The following is a 21,799-nucleotide window of genomic DNA, read 5'->3' on the forward strand; positions in this document are numbered from 1 at the left end:
CAGGCTTTCCTTCTGCCCTTTGCTTGTGTAAGATCTCAGGGGTGAGATCAATTTTGTAACTAAGTCCACTGACTTCTATGGAATCATTTCTGTTTTCAAATGAAAATTGGGTCTAAGAACTTAGATTTGACAGAAAAGTGTCCTAAAATATTCTAGTAGGCCAACCCTGCAGTCCCTGGCACTGCTTTTGATGGAAATTTGCGTGTGCATACAAAAGCAGATGTATAAGTTATTAGATTTGAGCCTAAATGTAAAACATCTGATTTAACATTACACATTCCCATGAGTTTTGTTTATTTATATGCATAAGCAAAATTCAATGATTGCCTGTTAACATATTATTCAAAACATAAAAATCAATTAAAATAATTTTCTACAATTCACTCATAGCCAAATGCTGACACATTTTAAACTGGCTTGCTACGTCCCTCAAAAGCAATGGGAAAACCAAGCTAAAGATGAATATGGATTTAGCCACTTTAAGAAAAAAAACTTTAAGTGTTCTTCCTCCCACATTACAAAGTAACTGAAGAACAATGAATAATTAAAAAATTGGTCGGCTTTTAAATAAGCTTTGCTCATACTTGCTCTAGATTAAATAAAGCTATTGTGATAATTTAAATAAAATTAATTCTATTTTTAGAGGATTTAGTCCAAATGAATGTAGCTGGTAATTAAAGAAATAGGAATTCTAGCACTTGCTTGCTTTTTTATTTTCTTGCAGGCAAAGAATACACAATTTCTTACAGCCCAGGCCCTGCAGACCTCCTGGTAGGAAAAAAGTATCTGTGGCTTGCAAAACTCTGTCACTGCACTACAAAGGAACATGCTGGCAGGCTGAACCACAGGGGATGTCAGAGTCCACACAGGCTTCAACTTTTCATGGAGATAACTCTGGATTTCCTAAGGAGTCTCATATTTTTTGTAGAATGTGACACTCTCTGGAGTTTGTAGGTTGTGTTCCGCCCTTTTTCATGGATTAAGAGCATTTTCTAATTCACCTCTTTCCTGATGGACAAGAGATCTATCTACTCCTGTCACAGCAGAATTCAGGTCTGCAAAGCAGGTGTGAGGTGGTAAAGACCGAGCCAGGACTCAGATTTCAAGATTAAGTCTTGTTATCATTCTGATAGGACATGCTTTGTTCCTCTTTTTGTTAGGGAGACACATCTTAAAAAGCACTGAAACCTCCACTGATCCTACATTCAAAAGCCAGAGAGAGCTTATTATTAAGTAGGAATTAAAATTCAGTAAGGAAGTAATTTTTCTTTTCATGACTTGACTAGATATTTTAAGTAGGGAGTAACTTACTTTAATAATCAAGAGACATTGAATGGTTAGAATACAATGGCCAAATTTCAAAGGCATTTTGTTAACAACAGGGGTTAAGCACTTCTGTATCTTTATAAATCTGCCCCATAGCATACTTCCTACTAATCAATGAACTAAAATAATATTAATCTGAGTTGGAAACAGGGACTGGTACTGTTTCCACAATCAGCAAGTCCCAGGTGGGGAGTCAGGCTGCATTGAGGCAACTTGTTTCTACAGAGGAGAGCTGCTCCTGCTTCCAGCCTCTGTTCTGTAGGCCCATCCTCATCTCAGAGCTCTGTCAGTTTTCCCCCCATACTTCAAGCACTCATTAATTTCCACTATTTTTCCCTCTGAGGCTAATGTTTGAGAGAAGGTTTTTATTCAGACATCCTTTGTTTATTGCCCTACATGTCCTATAGTGAGTCTGCCATAGTGCACGCTTCTCTTGTACCCCTGACATATGGCCCAGTAGTTTCCATCTTTCCTGATCTTTTCAAAGATGAAGCGCTCCTGAAGAGTGGCAGAGCTTTGTATGCCTAATAACTCATTTAATATTTCAGATTCTTCCAGGTCATTAACTCTGTTTTTTTAATTGACTTAAAAATACCCAGTCAAAGAAATTCCCCAGCATGATGAAGTTCATTCCCAAAGCAGCTTCACGGGAGCAGAGGCACTGTTAGAGGATCAGACATTATGTAGCTAATATTCAGCCCTGCAGAATGTCATTAAAAAGCCATAAATATCCAAGGCAATTTTGTAACTCAAACTCCACTAAAATTTTACATCACATCGAGTTCTTGTACACTGACATTGTAGAGTAGATAAACTTGAATACATTTAAAATCAACAGATCTTTATGTTTTCTGTGTTCTCTCCGACTATGAGTCCTCCTGTCCCTGGACTGTGATTTTAATCTATATGCCCAGGCTAGAAGGGTGTATTGGCTGAGAGCTTTACTGATATGACTGTAGTACTTCTAAAGGATTTATCCCATCTTCAGCCCCTCTCTGCAGCTGCTAGTACCAGCACAGGTATTTTTGCAGTTGTACAATAATCCATAGGGAATGTGTGTGTGGGAAGGTGGTTTTTCATTTCCCTGCTGTGTTTCACCATGTAGCCAAACACATAGAGAGACTGATGCTGGTGCAGGTACAAATTGCCAAGAGCAAATCACATCCACTGAAGAGGTGCAAGTGGGAAAACAGTCTCTGATATTCTGAAGTTTCTTTTTCTTTTTTTTTTTTTTTTAAACCTGGTTGTTATAGCTAAACGTGATTTTATAGATTGCCAGAGATCTGTGGCAAGTTTTTTATTCCAGCTAAAAACATTATGCTTTTCCCTATGGATTATATTTACCCAGATCTCTATTTGTTATAAGCCCTTGTCACTCACTGCATATCAATGAAGCAATAACAATATGCAACAAGTTAATAAATGTCCCCCTTAATGTCAAAGGCAAGGAGAGATTTAAGTAACAGCTTATCTTTAGCTGCATGCTTATTCACAAAAGGCAATAGGACTGAAGAACATGTGTAGGTGTTTTGGACTGAAGCAAGGCTGAATGGAAAGTCAGAGCTGAGCTTCTTCTGTCAAAACTATCTGAAGTTATACAGATTAAAGTGCAGTACAAGAGCTTAGGCAGAACTCGTAAAAAAAAGCAAGCAGCTAAATACCATGTTATGGGTTTTCATCTTTTTTGCAGAATGGAATTAGTTTAACCAATTTCTGCGCTTTTGGTAGAATACTTGCTGAACAACCCCATTAGAGAAACAGAAATTGAATGGGCAGCCAATCGTAAAAATAATTGCTCAACCTTTATCCTTTCCAGCTGATTTTTGAGAATTGAACTCGAGCCCTCCTTATGCTAAGCATGAATTGATTTGTCTAAAATGGAATTAATTTAATTTGGGAACAGTCATGTTTGAAGGCAAATGTTGCTTGAATGAAATTTATTATTTTGATCTCTGATTTCTGTGTAAGTGCAATCAAAAAATGAAATACCTGTCTTTTGAGGATGATTATGTCTACACATGAGACTGCTACTTTTTTATAACACCAGAAGCAGGAGCAGAATGCTACAAAGACCTTTAGACTAGCAGCTTCAATATGAAAGCAAGACGCAGAAGTCCCAGAGCTGTGTTTTCTCCTTAGATACTGGGTAAGATGCATAACCTTTCTATATTTGAATTTGACATAATAGGAAGAAATATACTTACAAGCCCAGCTGACAGCCATACTTTCACATACAGTATTAGTTTAGAAGCTTGTAAAAAAGAATTTTACTAAGACCAAAAGCTGTACTTTGAAAGGCTCAAAAATATAAAACACATACAGATACATTACAGTATAGAGACATACCTGTAAGCTGACCCTACACATCAGAAAATGTCACAAGATTGTCCAGGTCTTTTTTAAGGTGTCCCATTATAGAAAACAGCAGTACAAGAGTTAAAAGCAGAAAGTGTATTTCAGAAGTTGACATGAATTTATTATCTACAAGAGCACAGACGTGCCAGTTAATGTTTTTGTATTAGGTAAGATTGCTAAACTCTGCAAGGTAACAGTGAAATGGTGTGATTCTAAAGCCACCATTAAGGCAACTTTTATAGTTTAGCTAATAGACCCCAGTTCATAGAAGAGCTAAGAAATTGCTGTTTCCACCACTTACCCTAGAAAACCAAGGATGCTTAGCAACTTGCAATTCATATCTGGATCTGGCCAGAGAAGGAATGCAGAATTGTGCCATATATTAACACGTAGCTGTAGCATGAAATTTCTTGCTTAATCATAGGCAAACAGTAGTATGCATGGAACTGGATTTCTTCTATCTTTTCACCTGTTAGTCAACTGTGATAATTTTCACTGATTTGCATTACAGGATCACAATATTGAAGCCCTGCTGCCTCATGGTTTGTACACACACACTGATTTATGTCATGCCTGCGTGTTCTGTGGTTGTTCACATGCACAGTAAGTGCATGCAAATTTCTTTCTTACTTGTTAGCATTGTGAACCTACCTTTCATGTGAAAATAGAGCACAGAAAAGCATTTCTCTCACTGTACATCAAAATCTTTGTCCAGAAAAACATCAGGGTATTGACACTATCCAATAAAAAACAACTAATGCCCTTTAATTGCTGGCAGCATGGTCTAGCTCACTGTTGGTACAGTTACTCCATGGTAAAGGCAATTAAAGCTAGTCAGTGGATAGTGCAAAAAAGACGCTTGCCAGAGACACGGAAGGGGAGAGCTACATAAAGATTCATGAGCTAAGTATTCTTCTTGCAAATCTTTGAGCCATCCTTGTGCAAGCTCTCTCAGCAGCTAGACAGAATGAACTTTGCAAAGGGAGAGCTTCTCCCAAAGGGGTTAGCAAAATACTTGTATACACCTCATACTGAAAAATCTTTACTCTGTAATAAACATTCAAACTCCCTGGGCCCATTCCGTCTTTTTATTCATGGTTTGGACAGCATTTCGCAAAAGAGGGTTGTTCTATTGTGTCCCATTATGACAAGTCCATTCACTTTTTCTTAAGTCATTGTATGCCTGAAAGCCTTAAACAACTTTTTTAGGTATTCTTCATTACCATGCAAAGGAAGTAGGCCTTGTTCAAGAAAGAAATGTATCCCTAAGTAGGAATAAAAATGCATAAAGATTGACAGACAGGTTCATAACTCTTACTGAAATGATCAGACACAATTAAAGGTTGCAACTGTTAATAGAACTGGCAATAAATAATTACTTAAATCAATGGAACCTAAGCACACATTTTGAATACTTTACTGATGGGGCGAACTAAGAACCTGGAAAAGCATGTTACTAGTTTCATAACTTACTGGATACTAAATGAAACCCCTTAGAACTTGTCTCAGTTGTTCAGAATTAGATACAGAAGATTTTAGAATCAGCAAACTCCTTAAGATACAAGGACAGTTCTCTTTTCCATTCTAGTTAAAATATACGTGTACTTCAAGCTCTTTCCTATCTCTTGCTAGCTTTTACTCTTTTTTTTTTTTAATGAACTCTTCACTAATTGGGAAAAGTTCTTCCCAATTTGTGACATGTTTTTGGATTGCTCAACAGATCTAATTAGCTTTAGGTCACTTTATCTCTGAATCAAGCATTTTTCTGCTCCTGCTGTCTTCCAGCATTTGATGAATTAGTGCTTATTAATGTCTCCAGGCCTTTATTAAAGTTTGTCCTTTAATCTGGAAGCTTGAATTGATGGTCCCCTGACTCTAAAAAACCCACTGTCTGTGAATTCAGGGGAGTGAATGGGAGAGAAGAAAGGGTGGCGGGCCAGGAAAGGTAGCAAAAATGCACAGAAAGGAAGCAAGTCACTGAACAGCAATCCCATCACTAAACTGAACCGGACTCATGTAGTGTTTGAGGGGAAGGTGACTTTCATACCTCCCATTCAAGACTGCAGCAGGTATGTCAAGAACAGGAGTCCTGCCCTTCCCAGCATCATTGGCAGACCCTAGCCAAAACCATCAAGCCTCTAGCATTATGTGGTCCTGGAAGGAGACTCTGAATCAGCTTCTAAGAATACACACAAGTGGCCACAGAAAGGAAATCTGCAGTGCAGAACAAGTTAAATACAATTCAGGAACTACCATCTATATGCGCAAACTGATAACTTAATTAGTTTACTGACTCACTTTTAGCTAACTATTCGTAGACAAAACAACCTGTGGCTTGCATAGGAGGCAGTCTGACATGGCAGGGAAGATAAACAGACACCTAGATAAAAAATATGCAAAACATACAGTATCTGAAGACAGGTTCAGTGAATGTTCCTTGGTTGGCCAAGTATGAAAGAACAACAAATAATTCAACCCAATGACGCTCACCAAACAACACATGGTGGGTTTTCTATGCAAAATGTGAAACCCATCCTGTTCTATTCTCAGTTCACTGGATCTAGTGTTCCTTTTTCTGTTAGAGCACAGAAAACATTATGCTTTTTTCTGAAAAGCTTGTAAAGCAAGTCTGGGGAAAAAAAGCAACGGTGAATGAGGTGGTTTTTAGAGATCATTTTTTCCACCACTTTTTTGATTTTTGCTTTTAGTCATAGTCTGTGTCTCTGTGGATAATAATGCTAAAGACTGGATGGCACCCACACACAGCATCCTGAGTTTAAAGGATTCCGTACTAAAGCACCTCATACTAAAGATAATTCAAGAAGCAGAGACTCCCTTCTGAGCTCTGAACAGCCACATCTGTCTCAGTCCTTTGGGCTTTTTCCTTCTCACTCAGCGTTTATTTTCTCTCTTTCTATCCGTCAGTTTGCATGAGCACAGAAATGCCTTCTCTTCCATAAAACTGCTCAGACAGCTGCCTGGCTAGAGAGGAAAGAAACCTGCCTTATAGGAACGGGAGCAATCTCCACGTTTACATTGAGAGAAAAATTTGGCCTGGGCCAGCCTTGGCCGAAGTACTGTGGCCTATTTGAATCTCAAGTGTATGTGTCAAAATTAAGCTGGCCAGGATCTACCTCACCACATACTTCAGCAGCTGAATTAATCTGTTGAAACTGGGAATTTTACCATCCACTTCAGTTCAAAGGCTATGCCCACACTGCCTCAAGGGGCAAGCAGAGTACAAGCCAATCTGTCCTACTTGTTCAAAGCAGATATATTCAAAGGTAAAATCTTGCTGAGTGACAGATTACTTGCTGTGTCATTTATCACACATCAGGTACTTCCGAGCTTCTTCTTTTGTTCAAATTTGACTGAACCTCCATCCACAAAGAAAGTTTGAAAATGTACTTGGAAAAATACCTCTCTCCTCTTCCAGCACCATGCCCACTGCTGCCAGTTTTTATGATTTGACTGAACTACCACCCAAATCTCAAAAAAGACCAGACCTAACCCTCAAAGCTTTTATTTTTAACATTTCATAATTCTTCTGTCATTTTCGGGGTTCCCGAATGCCTGGCAGACATTTTCAACATCTGATGCTGGCAACACTGCATATGGCTGTAGTTGAGCTCACATGAGCTGGTTCCTTCTCAATTTAAAGGAAGCTGATTTCAAAGCATATCCAGTAAAGCGTTCATCTAGAGACTGTCTTTCATGACATCCCTGATAAAAACCAGTGTTCGCAATCATGCCAAAGCTAAACACTTTATTTTAATGGGTTTTGAAAGTGAGAGCAACTTACCAAGACTTAATATTCAGAAAGAAAGGGAATTCAATGGGAGAACAGCTCGGGTAAAGTGTGCCAATGGATGAATGACTAGTTTAGTTTGTCTGTTTCTTCTTGTGGCAAAGGAATATTAAGCAGGAGAATGGATCATTTAGACGCACTACAAAATACAAAAAATGGACAGTTAAAAATTAATAGTCTCTTCAATACATGCTATCATCGATTCTAAACTTCTCTGTCTAAACAGGAAAAACCTTTATGAGCTCCCAAGACCAGAAATTTGTCCAACCCTTATAAACTGATGTCTTTCTCTCTACAGCAAGATATCAAGATATTTGAATTTAAAATGGTGTATTACTTAGCACTTAAAATCTTGGCTGTATATTCATTCTAATTACTTTCAAAATCAGCTTTTGACTGTGCATCAAATGAGATAGCTGGCACGTTAGAATAACACTGCAATGTTCCATTACTGCCTTTTTGTGCTAAAAGAGGAGTCGGTCATGTCATTCTACAATATTCCCACTATTTTTAAAATGAGCAAAAATATATTTCTGCAGTTTTTATAACAGACTGAAAGATTCTTTCCAGCTCTGCTCAATTTGATTTTGGATAGTTCCTCTGGCTCTGAACAGAAGCTTTTATGAGGAAACAACAGATAAATCACACCAAAGGTCTTCTTTCTTTGTCTATACTACTGCTTGGTTTGCTTGATGCATGGGGCAAAATGCAAGTTTTAGACATATTCTAATGTCTTAACACCATGCCATCAAATATTGTTTAGTCAGTGTGAAAGAGCTGTAGAGCTGAAACTAACAGAAAAAGAATGAAACTAGGCATCCTTTTATAAGGCTTCACAACTCCTGCACACAGAAGATATTTGCAGATCAAACATACAATGCAAACTGCACATCTCCCTAGTTTTGGGTTTCTTGCACTGCTCTGGGCATGTAAAGGTGCCCTGTAGTCAGGTTAGCCACCTGCAGCAGAGTAATTTGACAGGTGGAGTGAAACCATAGAGACTCAATAGCCAACAATTTTTTTTTGCAGCTAGTTAAAGGATCTAGCCAAAAAAAAAAAAAAATGGGCAGGGGGGAAATTACCATTGCTTTCATGTCTCTGTGTTTCATGACTCTCTAGTTGCTATACCAGCGTCTTATGGTCCCTTACACTTTCAAAAATGACTGCAGCCATTGTACTACTAAAATTTGTCTACAAGCTCAGACCCTTGTAGGTAAGCATACCAGTGACTATTTTCAAATAACTTTTGCAAATGTGCATACACATTTTCCACAAATTTTAACAAACTGTCCAGAAATGGATTCATGGATAGAGTCTACAACTAAAACAGAACTGTACAAATTATTTACTGTGGTGTTTTAAATGACATATTATGCTTCTTCATAACTGCCAATTTTAAAAGAGATTGTTAGTTTCTTCAGCATTTCCAGACAACTTTTACAAATAATTCTTCACTTGCAACTGCAATTTATTAGGAGGTGTTTAATATTCAAAGTCTGATTTGAATCAATTGGAAATTCCAATCATACAAAATAGATCTCTGTATTCTATTTAATAAAATTCTAAACTAGGGTTTTGGTGCCATATTTTATCAATTTAAAACTCACATTCTGCAGAGTCCCTTCCAATATTTGTTTTAAAATTGCTGCTTGTGTCAGGGAAATAATTTCTTAGAGTATCTATGAAAATGGAGCATAAGAAATATAAGCATTGCAGTTTCACAATGTTCATTTAATTTAGGATAAATTTTACTGATAGGGTACAAATATAAGAGTTGACCTAAGTTATTTCTTTATGCAGAACCTAGAATATTATTAGTGTAGTTATTGGTTGTACAACAATGTTCAAAGGTTCTCAGAAAGCATAGACTTTGAGAAGATACAAGAGGACATACACATAATATCAAACAGTTAAAATCTGTGTTTGCAATGCTGGGAGGCATAGACAGATTGCCCTGCCCTTGGAGGAAGTAATCTTTTTTGTATAGACACTTCCAGACTTGACTTTTATCATGCCTCAGAAATCATTCTAAAGCACGAATCTGGTTTGCCTGAAAGGGCATCACATGGCATTTGCAGTATTGCCCTAGGGCAGAGCACAGCAAGGGCTCTACCTCACAGGAGTATTTGAATAGCCAACAATTCATTGATTGCTCAGTGCTGTGAAGACAGAATGTTGTGACAGTGCTTAATGTTTCTTAGAATTTTTTTTAATGGTTGTTTGTGCCACCTCCACATCTGCAGCACCTCAGGTCTAGCAGAGGAATGCACCTTTTGGAGCTGCTGCAGGGCACAGATTTATTAAGAGCTAAACACTGGATACAGCTTTCAGGGCATGTGATGCAACTGCTGTTTGTGGCTACATTTGAACAATTTGCCTCTCTCATTATTTATTTATTCTTGCTGCAACTTGTACCATATCAGTGTGTAGGCTTCCCGATTTTCAAAAAACCCCTATAGTTTATTTGTGCTTATATAAACCAAACACAATAGCCATAGAGAGAATATGCATCTTTTCTGTGAAGTCCTTTCACAGGAATCCCCTTTCTGAAGTCAATGAGCTACGCTAATTTTCAGAAAAGTCCTGACAAGCCCCTAGTGGATGTGTCTTGAAGCATAAGGCTCAGTAAATGAGCCTGTCTGCCGCGATGATCCAAGGCAGTAGGATGTGTACAAATCAAGTCCCATAATAAAAGCTTGTCCTCCTCCTGGATTCATCTTCTTAATCCAACACACACTCTGAGAGCACTGCTATGTCTTCCATCCACATAAAAAAGTTTTATCTAATCAAAGGCAAGGCTATGCCTGCCATCCTGCCACTGAGATCTGCCATGGCTCTGATTAGTATCCCAGGAGTATGTCAGCCTTGGGGACATGCTACCCACAGTGCCAGGAAAGACGACACAACCTGGAAGTACATTGTCTTTCCAGGGTACCCCTGACGTTATTAAAACAGTGCCTCCTTTATGTGCTTCTGCTCCCAAAGTTCTTCATTTGACTTCTGTCCAATCATAAATATTCAAACCAAATTAAAACCCTATGCTCTTTTACACTGACTAGGTGTTCTTGCTCCTCACAGCCCTATAGGCACACAGGCTCTGGATGTGGATCCCAGGAAAGGCTTACACAGTTTCAAGAATTTTGATTGCAGGGAGCTTTTCCATATTCTCTACAGTGTAAGAGAGGCCTTCTGTGGCAGATCATCTCTGCACCTGGAGACCTGGATACAGAAAGGCATCTAACAAACTAACAACAAAAAAAAAAAAAGTGCCTTGTCTAAGGATTTTAGTCATGAGTTTTCAAGTATCAACTGAATAAGCTGTACGGTGGGGATTTTCAATCATCGTGAAAATGTTTTCAAGCATTTTGAAATGACTAATAGATGCACTTGCTGGATTTCCATATAGCTTCCATTTTTCATGTCAATGCATCCGAAGTTGGCAAAGCTTTGTGTATTTGGTAGCTTTTTTGCATTTAGTGCATTTATCAGTGATTTTGAGTTGCGATATGATTAGCTGGTATCTGAACAAATTCCTTAGGCAATCTCAGAACGAGTTTATATGATGATATTTTTTACAGGATAACTGAAAAGGACAATCTTCGAGATAGAGGAATAATCTCTGCTGGAAGTATAAATGGAGGAGTTATGGTAACAGTGAAGATGAAGTCCAGATGTAGTTCAAAACCAGTTCTGAACAATTTCAACCTAAGCATCTCAGCAGAGACACTTGGGAGACAGAAAATGAGATCACAGGGTGGAGGTGGGGTAAGTCATTCTGAGGAAACATCAGAGAGGTAGGGATGATGGAGGGATTGTGCACACCTGGTCCCCATCACAACTCAAAGCAGACTTCACTGAGTGGTTGAATAAGATGGCTACAGCACTCTTAGCCTTTTAGGTTTTCTGTAACTTGGGTTGAGTAGCAAGAAATGCAGCACTGAAGGAGGCATAGCTATACCGTGCCTCTCTGATGGGTCATTTTTCCAAAGCGACTGACCGATACCACCTCTGACTCACCCTCTGTACCAGTAGCATGTCCTTTCATCCCTTGCCTTGCTCCTTCAGAGCCACTAATTCCTTTTCCTTTCCATTTTCAGCACATGGGCCCTTGTCTTTTTCCTTCCTTCTTCTCCCTTTTCTGTGTCTAGATAGGATCTCTGCTTCATCCAGGTTCTTCAAAATGTTTTTACAGTGCATGCTTGTGCTTCAGTTATTTTAGACTACATTTTTGATCATTAAAACCTATTAGTCACAGAATTTCCGGTTCCTGAATAGATATGTCCTAAGGTCTGTAAAAATACATGCAGGAATGCCCTGTCTATTCACCAAGCACATACACCTGTGGGCAGAACGTCACTGTGTGAGTGTGATTTGGCATTTTGATCACTGAAGCCATTTAACTGCAAAACCATGGGACTGTCACAGACGGCGAAGGACGTGTTGGCATAGGCTGTAGCAGGCCACAAACTTTCTGGTGCCAATATCTGTCAACCAGATGACCGGCTAGGGGGTGAGGGAGGAGCATGGAGACTGAAGCCCTGGTCAGTCAATGAGGGAGCTACAGGAGATGGTGACCACAAAGTGGGCAGCAGTGGGACCAGGGACAGCTCCTCTGCTCTGTGTGTGTGTGTGTGTGACCCAAGAAGTCTGATCTCTTCCTTATGCAAATACCAAATCATAACACCATGCTATTGTAGGGCTGGTCTATGGTACAGTAACACCATTTTAATTTAGAAATGTTTTATTGTTTTATGGAAATTATTAGCAATGGTTTTGAGACCAGTTTTTGCTTCAGCCCCTCTGACATTCATTGGCAAAGGCCTCTGGCACTCTCACAGTTTTGCAAATGCAGCATTAAAGCTTTTATACCTCCTGTCACTAGTTATCTGAGCTATGTGGATTACTTTTTTGCAAATGGAAAGTAAGGGGCTGGATTCTGTTCATCTGTCCAGTGCTATAATGCCGCAAATTCAAAATGGCTTCAGCCTTGAGCATGGCCACAGGCAGTACAGGCAGTACACTGGACACCTCAGTTTTACAGTTTTTCCACAAGAAAAAACTAACCCCACCTTTCTTGAAGAATATTATGTAAAGAGTAGAGAGCACTGACAAGTTTGTTTGATTTTTTTTTTTAAATGGGCACATAATAATGAGGCCAGAGGGCTTGGCTTAAACTAGAGAAGATGAGGAAATGGTAACAGAGAGAAGGGAAATGGAAAAAAGACAGAAAAGTTTGGGGAATGCAGCTACTGCTATGCTAGCCAGCACAGAACAAGTGTTTCATCGATCTTACAGAATAGATGAAGGCAATAGAGACGGTAGGGAGCAGGGAGATGAAAGAAGCAGACTTGGCAGGAAGATGTCTATATACATGGAGCTATGGAACTGGCTGAGAAAAGCTGAGCCTGGACTCCTCTGGGCTCCGAGTCATTGGTCTCTGCTCTCTCTTGCATGTTTTTATACTGTGGCAAGGTTGAGTGTATAAAGGGTTAAGACAGGGGCTGCATCGTTTTAGAACCCCTGCACATTAAAGGGCTTTTGTGCTCTGTAAGCAGTTTTTCCTGAAAAAGCAAGCTAAGCTTCAAATCAAAAGACCTGAAAGAATCTGAAATCTTATATTTTGAAAATAACAGACAAAACATTTCAATTATTCTCCAGAAAATAATCCCCTTCTGTTATCAGGAATTATATTAAATCATAACATTAATTATATTAAAAATACATCTTTTGGTGAGCAAATTATTTGCTTAATGTCATCCAGCTTCATCTGGTACCTGTTACTGCAGTGCTCAAGAAATGAAATGTCAGTATATACCAGCAAATACTGAACAGAGAAGATGCATTAGATGGGGCTCAAAGGTTTGTAACACAGTTCCTCAGGCTTGTAGGAATAAAAAAACTTACAAACTTAAATTTTTATCATGCACAGAAGGGAAAGCTAGAAGCAACTATTACTTTCTGCACTGGACTTCTGAGAAGAGCGTGAGAAAATACTCACCCCTCCACTGAAGTGAGGGTTAAAACTCTCACTCATTACAGAGGTTTATTAATGGGCCCAGACAAGAGAAGAACACAGAAGAGAAAAGGAAGATGACCTAGTAGTGAATGGAAAGCCTTATTAGCAGAGAGATTTTCCAAAGCTGGAAGGAGGAGAAACAAAGAAGGAGCTGTGTACACAGTAAGTGTGCGGTGGCTATGGCATGTCTGGACACCTTTCTTGGAAAGCTAATTTCCACCATAGGATTAAACCCAGTACAGGGTTCAGTAGCCCGCCAAATGTAGTACTAGTACTGTTCATGACAGTCACTGCAATATCTGCAGAACAGACTAGTGTGTGTTCAGATATAAGAGTCAGCCTTCAAAGGCAGGTAACCAGACTGATGAGAACACAACCAACTAAGCTGTATGGCAAAATACAAAACCCCAAAACTGATACCTGTAGCACAACAGTGCTGGACATCAAAGTAGTCACACTTGGTGTATGTACTTGTTTCAGGGTAAGTAAAAATTAATTGTATGCAGCAATGTTTCATTAAAATAATTCATGTACACAATATCCCCTAACCACTTAATTAAAATTTATTTATAGAGATGTATCAATATAGGTTTTAATTTGGTATTCTTCTGGCTAAAACTCTGGAGGAATGTTATTTTTATGAAGAGCTTAACAGAGTTGTAATTTCAAAATAACTTTTTAGACATTTTTTTCATGGTACAAGATGTAAAGGCTGCTGGTTAAAAAAATAAAGATAGTTTAGTAAGATACAGCAAATAAATAATAGATGCTCAGCACAGATGACTGATTTTCCTCTCTCAAACATGTTGGCCAAATGCAGAAAAGAACCCTAAGGAGACTGGGTCATAGTTAATTTGTCTGTCAAGGGAGAATATTAAATGATGAAATCACATTTTCACCTCCATAAAAAAATGTAGGAAAGATATTTACTTTGCACGTATAAACACATTTTATTGTTCTATTTTAGCATTTCTTTTCCTCAGACCACCTCCAAGAAGGTTTCCATAGAAACCTAAGAAGAAAAGCAAAGAGGAACATAATTTTGCTCAGCTTATATTGATTTCAAATACCACTGCACTTCACCAGCAATGTGTCTTCTGCACATATTTTCATCAGCTGAAAATCTAAGTGTTACAGTTGATTAAAATAGCAATTTAGATTTAGCACAGTTATCAAAAACACTGTTTGCAGTTCAGTCTATCACCTACCCAAGTTATGGCATTGTAGAACATCAAAGATGAGTAATTTTTTAAGCAACTGTAATGAGCTCTATCAAGATGAAAACTGCTTTGGAACAGCTACGGTCCCCCATTCTTTCTGTTCTTCCCTGGTGCTGATTTAAGGTACTATAGACAATGTATTAAATGTTTAAATAGGCTTCAGATATAAATCTCTTCAATTTCTTAAACTGCCTTGTATTGATGATTAACATAATGATTTCTCCAGAGAGCCTGACCTCTGTTCCTTCCAAGGGATGTGACTTAGCCACTTGCTGAGGGCGATGCAAAATCTCTGACGGCACTGGACCACATGCTTTTTGCAACTTTAATGTCTTGATTTCTTTCCTTGGGTTATTATTTATTGCATGTTACCTTGTTGTTTTTTTTTTCTTTCCTCTCACATTTTAAAATATTTTCACCAAAGCCAGACATCAAGGAAAAGAAACCAACACATTTTAAATGATTCCCAAAGGCTTCAAGGATGCAGCCGCTTTCCTGTTATTTTTTTACTGTTTGTTTACTTACAGTTACTTATTACTGTTGTTCTCTTCTGATTCATTTACCCATGCATGAAACCATTTCAGGAGAACAAGTCCAATTGAAACTGAATATCATGTTCTGAGAAGCCAACTAATGCTGAGGTGCCTGGAAGATTATATGTCTGAGTTTACAGGAACACATAGGCAGCTTCACTCAGATGCCATTCTCTTTTCTCAAGGAAGCTGCAAATTAGCAAACCCTTTTAGGATTCCAATTTCAATATAGTTTCTTCCTGCTTACAGAGAGCTGGAACTTGATGACCTCTCACACTGTTTATCCTAAATGCCCGTTGCTGGAAGTCAAAGCTATCTCAGTCACATGAATCTGGCTTTTACTCTTATGCAGTTCTAGCTTTGTCATTCACAAAAACAGAATATGAATAAACTTGTTGCAATACTAGCTAAAAGAATAAATTTCTTCAGTTTTGTTTTCTAGGATCCATTATTTCCACTGCCTTATCAGTTCTGGATGAGAGAGTACTATTTATGGAAATACAACTACACATCCTTTTACAGACAGATCGGGTGAAGGCGAAATTCTATGTTTCCTTTTTATTTCAGGGTGGTCAGTAAAATGACCTGTGAACTGAGGCTTTTGCTCTTAATTTATTTTTTTATCATAGTCACTTCAATAATGGCAGATTTTTTTTTCCCTATTCTGCTTTAATCAAAAACCTTTTTTTTTCCCAGGACATCCAGAGGATGACAGAACCCTCCCTGGAAAGCAAACACAAGGGACTAAACCTTCTCCCCTTTCTGTACTCACAAACACCAGGATATAGGTTAACAATACAGAACAAACAGCAATGGAATAAGCCACAGAACCATTTCTTGGGGACTTTAAAGCTTGATTTCCAAATAATAACCCCATTCTAATATCATATACCATATTGCTTTCATAGTGGAGCAGTTTCAGATTTCCTTTGTATGTTTATTTTTAGATCAGGTCTGCTAATGATCTCAAAGTAAGTGAAAAAAATTCCCCTGATGAAATGATGTAACAAGTATGAGCTCTGAATTTGTGCCCAACAATGGTTAACAATGTTGGCACTTGAATGATGGCCAGAACAGGCTGAATTTCTGTTCCTGCCATTTTAAAAAAAGAAACACATTGGCCTATCTTTCCTCATTCTCCGATAGTGAAATATAAAAATAGAACTATGCACTCCAGAGGGCTCCAAGGGCTCCTTTCATTAATGTGAAAAATCCATCATTTATAGCTCTGCAGTATGAATAGGTTTGGAAGACATTTAATCACTAGTGAAAATGCCACAACCCCAACCCCACTCCTGCAGAAGTATATATAGCTCACAGCTATTCATCTGGCCTTGTTGGGAACCGCTTGAGTGTGCCATATATTCTCCATAGCGAATGAGAGCAAAGGAACATGTAGTGATAACTCCTAGTCCAAAATACAACTTACACTGAAAATACATAAATAATCATTTCAAAGGGTAGGTAAATGACATTGGTTGCTTTCTAAATACAATATGTTTTGCCTAAGTACTTTCCAGTGAGGACCGAATCACACTTCTGATCTCTGTCACACTTCTTGGCATGATACGTGGCAAATGGGAAAGCAGCCATAAGAAAATCTATCTTGGTGTTAAAGACAGGAAGGCCTGTGTCCCAAAGACTAATCTGTATTAAACTTCAGACCCTTCCACAACCACATTTGAAGGTTCTATGTAGTTTTCTGCTTTGCAGTTACATGCTGAGGAAGACAGAAGAGGTTTTGCCTGAAAAGTGTCTGATTGAAAATGTTCCATATGTTACCAGAAGGAGCATAATTAATCTACCCTTTTGCCTCAATACATACATATAGGGATCTACTTTTGTTTTAAAACAGTTTAGATTCCTAAAATATTTCCAAGAGTTTACTTTCTCTTTACAGTGCAATTTAAAGGTGGATCTAGATGCTAGTGAGATCTGTGTGATTCTCCTGATTTTTGACAGTGTTGTTCAGTTCAAAGCCACCACACCTTTCAAAACCTGCTCCCTTTTAACAACACTTTTATTAAAATCAAAGTTGTTTTAAAGATCTCTATCACTGAAATACTGATATAGAAAATGATACTTGTGATATGAAAAGTGTGCTTCTTAAAACTGAAAGAGAGCACAGTAGTTAGTTTAAATATTTAAAATAATAGCCAACATCTTCTATTCCATAACTCAACAAGACTTCAACTGATTGCGTAAAGTGAAAGAATGCAGCATAGAGAATGGAAAAAACCCGAAACCTAAAATGTGTAGCAAGACTGAAAAGGATATCCTGGATCATTAAATCCAAATTTCGCATAACCACATGCTATTGTAATGACAGAGACTAATTTTCCAGGCTTTCCATTTTGACAACACCAAGCAAAGATCATTGTGATGTCTCATTCAGACCTTTTCAGATTTGACAATACATAAATCTACGTTTAGAACCCCTAGCACTAAATCAGAAACACTGTCAGCACATGAGAACCAGCGGGTACGGTATAACCTCTTATTGCCCTTTAAAATCAGTTGAAAAAAATGTGTGCAGCTACTGTCACATTGGTGTGGTACTCCAGCTTCATGTGGGTCAGGTACCACCAGTCTTTCAGCAGGCAGCATGAAAGCACAAAGCCCGCGTTAGCTCAATGCTGTGTGCTAGTACTAATTCGGTAGAGAAATGCTTATATAAGATTTCTATCCAGTTTGCCCCGTTGCTTGTATTAATAACTGCCACCTTGATTCCAGATGCAGAAAATGGGCACAGGCACTGGCTAATATACTTTCTGTCCATCTTCTTTTCCCATGTTTATGCAATGCAGGGAACTTAATGGAAGGTGCCCTTTGCTGGCAGCTCCACACTTACAAGGTGGAACAACACAACAACCTCAGCTGGATCTTTATGCACATCTGCTTAAAGAAGCACAAATACATCATCTGCAATATATATAATTCAGGCCATTTGCAGCTGAGTTTTCACTGACTTCATCAGGGGAGGAAGACAGCATGTTCCACAGCATATATTAGAAGTCTGAAAAATCTAGAGGTAAGCATGACGAAGAAAGAATCTCACTGAATCTGACAGTCATTCATCCCCTTGCTGGCCCTTTGCTACTCCCAGATACATCAAGGGCACTCAGGAAAAGAAGCTGAATTAACAAAAAGGTGTCAATTTAAGGCAAATTATGTAGACCAGCTCTACTAAATGGATGGACTTTCACTCAGAAATAAAGGTGGCATAACTTGGTTTGCATTAATTCATTTCAAAGTGAATTAAACTAAAGCAAATTGAGGCCATTTAAATTCTGGCTGCGTGTACATAAAATGATTTAATATGGTTTCACTAATACATTTCAAATCCAAATTCATTTGGGTTAATTTTATTGAACATCCCTGAGTAGACAAAACAAGATATAATCCAGCTTTAAACATCTGTCATGGGATTGTTGGATTTGTGCATTCTCTTCTTCTTCATCTTCTTTCTTTTACATATCTACCAACGCTACTTGAATTTCAAGACAAGTGTCCCACAGGGTACTGTGAGTTTTTTTCCTTTCAAAAAGAACCATCTGGAGAAAACCAGTATTATTGTCAACACTAGCATTAAAATTGTGAGTCAGGCCTTAAAAAATTATAAGATTTATTTAACAGTGTGAATGTCTCCCCCACAAATAATGTATTTACATTTTTTAGTGTATCTCTGATATTTCAGGCGTGCACCAGCCACATTTTCAAACTGCAATACAGGAAAAACTGGCTTGCCTACATAACCACTGGACTGCAAAAGCCACAGTTTTAATAAAGCTACCAAATATCAGGAGAGATAGAGTTCTAAGAATTTAAATTCTAAAAGGCAGGAGCCAGGACAGTACTGTGACCGTTTATGTGAGGGATTGATTAAAATTAACCTGTTCAGTAAGAGACAGACAAGATAGAGACTTCTGAGTTTGAACCTGGCACTTGCTTAGTTCAGATCCCAGGACAGAAATGGCCCATTTTTTCCTTACTGCTTGCATAAAGCTGAAATCCTGCTTGCTAGAAGAGGATGTAAATGAAATGTAATGTTTAGGGTTTTTACTGAATTCTGATCAAGTAACCTTGACCTACTTACTACTTGCATATATCAAACTTGTCTGTCTGTCAGGTATCCAGTTTTTCCCCAAAATACCTTTTTGATCAAGTTTTGACTTAGCAGCTTTTGTTTTTTAAAACCAGTTCAAAAATACATGTTCTTCTTTTAAGTTAGGCAATATTAGTGGTGGTGAGCTTATCTTCCTTAAGTAACAGAAACTTCACGGTATCAAGAGTTCTACAGCTGGGTCAGCCAGGCCAGAGATTCCTTAAAGGGACTTGTGAAAAAAGGAACAACTGCTACTTAAAGTTGTGGGATTGTAATCAAAACAAAACTTCAAAACAAGTAAATGCAAAAAGGAAATATTTCTAATTTGTAATCTGCTTCATTCAATAGACGTTAGTTCACTCTTGTGCATTTCACAGATTACGTAGTTAAACCCTGAGCAGCACAGCAGAAACACCTATTCACAGGAGCTAAGCTCAGAGCTACAGCTACACAACATTTGTAGAGTTTGGATAAAGAAGGAATTCTAGGGATCAGAGGCTGTGACACTTGGTCCAAAGTACCTGAAAGCGAAACAACTCCTACAGGTTTACTCATAGAAATTATAAGGACTGATAAAACCCTTCAGAGGAACCTTCCCACAGGGATCTCTCCCAGCCCTCCACCACAGGACCTGAGTTTTTCCTCAGGAAATGCAGAGGCGGAAAGATGGAGAGAAGAGCTCCTTTCTGCTACGTCTACGCTTTCTGCAAGTATGACAGCATCAAACCTCAAACCCACTCATCAGTACAGATGGGTTGGAGAGTCAAAGGGATTTTTTTCTCTAGCCCCACTCAAAAAAATTATTTTTTTCCTAACTTGTGCTTGCGGAATGTATTAGCAGCCCTTCAGTTTGACACTGCATGGGAGCTTTATACTACATACAATACCAGTTATATAAGATAATTACTGGCCTGCATGCTGGGATACTTGATGAAGGACATGTCTACTCTTCCCCGCCCCCCCCCCCCCCCGGCATAAATACACTATAAACAAAGAGCATTAATTATAAAGCAGCTCCCTGGAGAAATGGAAATTACTTGAGGAGTAAGAATGATTGCTCTGTCCAGGCCACATCCCACAGAGATGCAATTTGTTTCCATCTACATCACTCACATCTTTTTTCCTACACCATCGCTCCTGTATTTCACTAAGTTATCATAATAACCCTCAGTACATAAGGCTCAGTAAACTCCGTTCTTTACAAGATGTGTACAAAGCGCAGTAAAAATGTTTGTGTGGGGTATTTAAAGATACTATCACACCTGAGGGTTATAAACATGCATTTTTTACTATAAGTCAGGTCAGAGTTTTAAGCCAGACATAATCCTTCTTTTCCCCTGAATGATTGAATATACTGTAGACACAGTAGCATCTCTTTTGTTTCCATCAGATTCTTTTTTCAGGAAGGCTTTGATTTCAATATGAACTTTTCTAATAAATTACATGAGGGCAAATGAAGGGAAAGCGTGTCAAATATGATTATGACTACTAAACAGCAGCTTTACTGAGCAGATTCCTCTACCCACAAGATTGCTTCATGGCTGTTACAGGTTGCAGTGATAGGGCAGCCATTCGTCCTCCAGACCAGCAATCCTACATGCACTTTATTTCTATAATCCAAAATGGCCTGCCTTTAGGTATGCAGTGGGGTCTATTACAAAAATCCTCAGGTTTCTTCAAATTCATGGTTCCCATGACCTTCATGAGAAAAATGCAGTGTAAACCTCATGCTAAATCAGTATTTACTCAGGGCATTTCCAAGACATACTAGGCATTGTAAGCACAAGTGCTGGACTCTAGCAGACAGCTATTCATGCTTCTCTTTCTTTTTTTTCTGGGAGACATCCCCCAAGCCCAGGGATTCTACTGAGAATGTCTATCCATATGAAAATATAGCCATCTGGGAAAGCATTAAGAAAACTGAATCAAACGAAAATGCCAGCAGTTGTAACGGCCATTTGTACATAGGACTGTATACCCTTAAGATTTCAAAAAACAAAGCAACTGTCCTGAGCAAAGCACCACATATCTTTTTCCCCTCTACTTTTGAATGTACAGTTGAGTTGTTTCCTGTCCTAAGCTGTTGTGTGGTATCACATAGCACACTTCAGCAATTACTGTGTCCTGCTGCATCAGGGCATGAAGTCATCCCAGATGGTATGCAAGGATATACTTGTTTATAACATGACTCATACTTTGGAACCACGTAATTATGATTATTTTAGAGGCCATATATTGATGTGGTACATTAAACAACTGTGGAGCAAGTTCTGCACTCTCTCTTACATGGGTTGTAGAAGTAGGACCAGCTTGAGTGCTCTGCCACTGACACATATCGTACCTCTCAATCCTGCTCCATGGGAAGGAGAAACCTGAGCAGCCAGGTGCTCTCTGTAGCCTCACTGCACACTACTTACCAAAAGCGAGAGCTGAGAA

The sequence above is a fragment of the Falco cherrug genome, chromosome 11 (genome assembly GCF_023634085.1).
Source record: "Falco cherrug isolate bFalChe1 chromosome 11, bFalChe1.pri, whole genome shotgun sequence".
Taxonomy (NCBI): Eukaryota; Metazoa; Chordata; class Aves; order Falconiformes; family Falconidae; genus Falco; species Falco cherrug.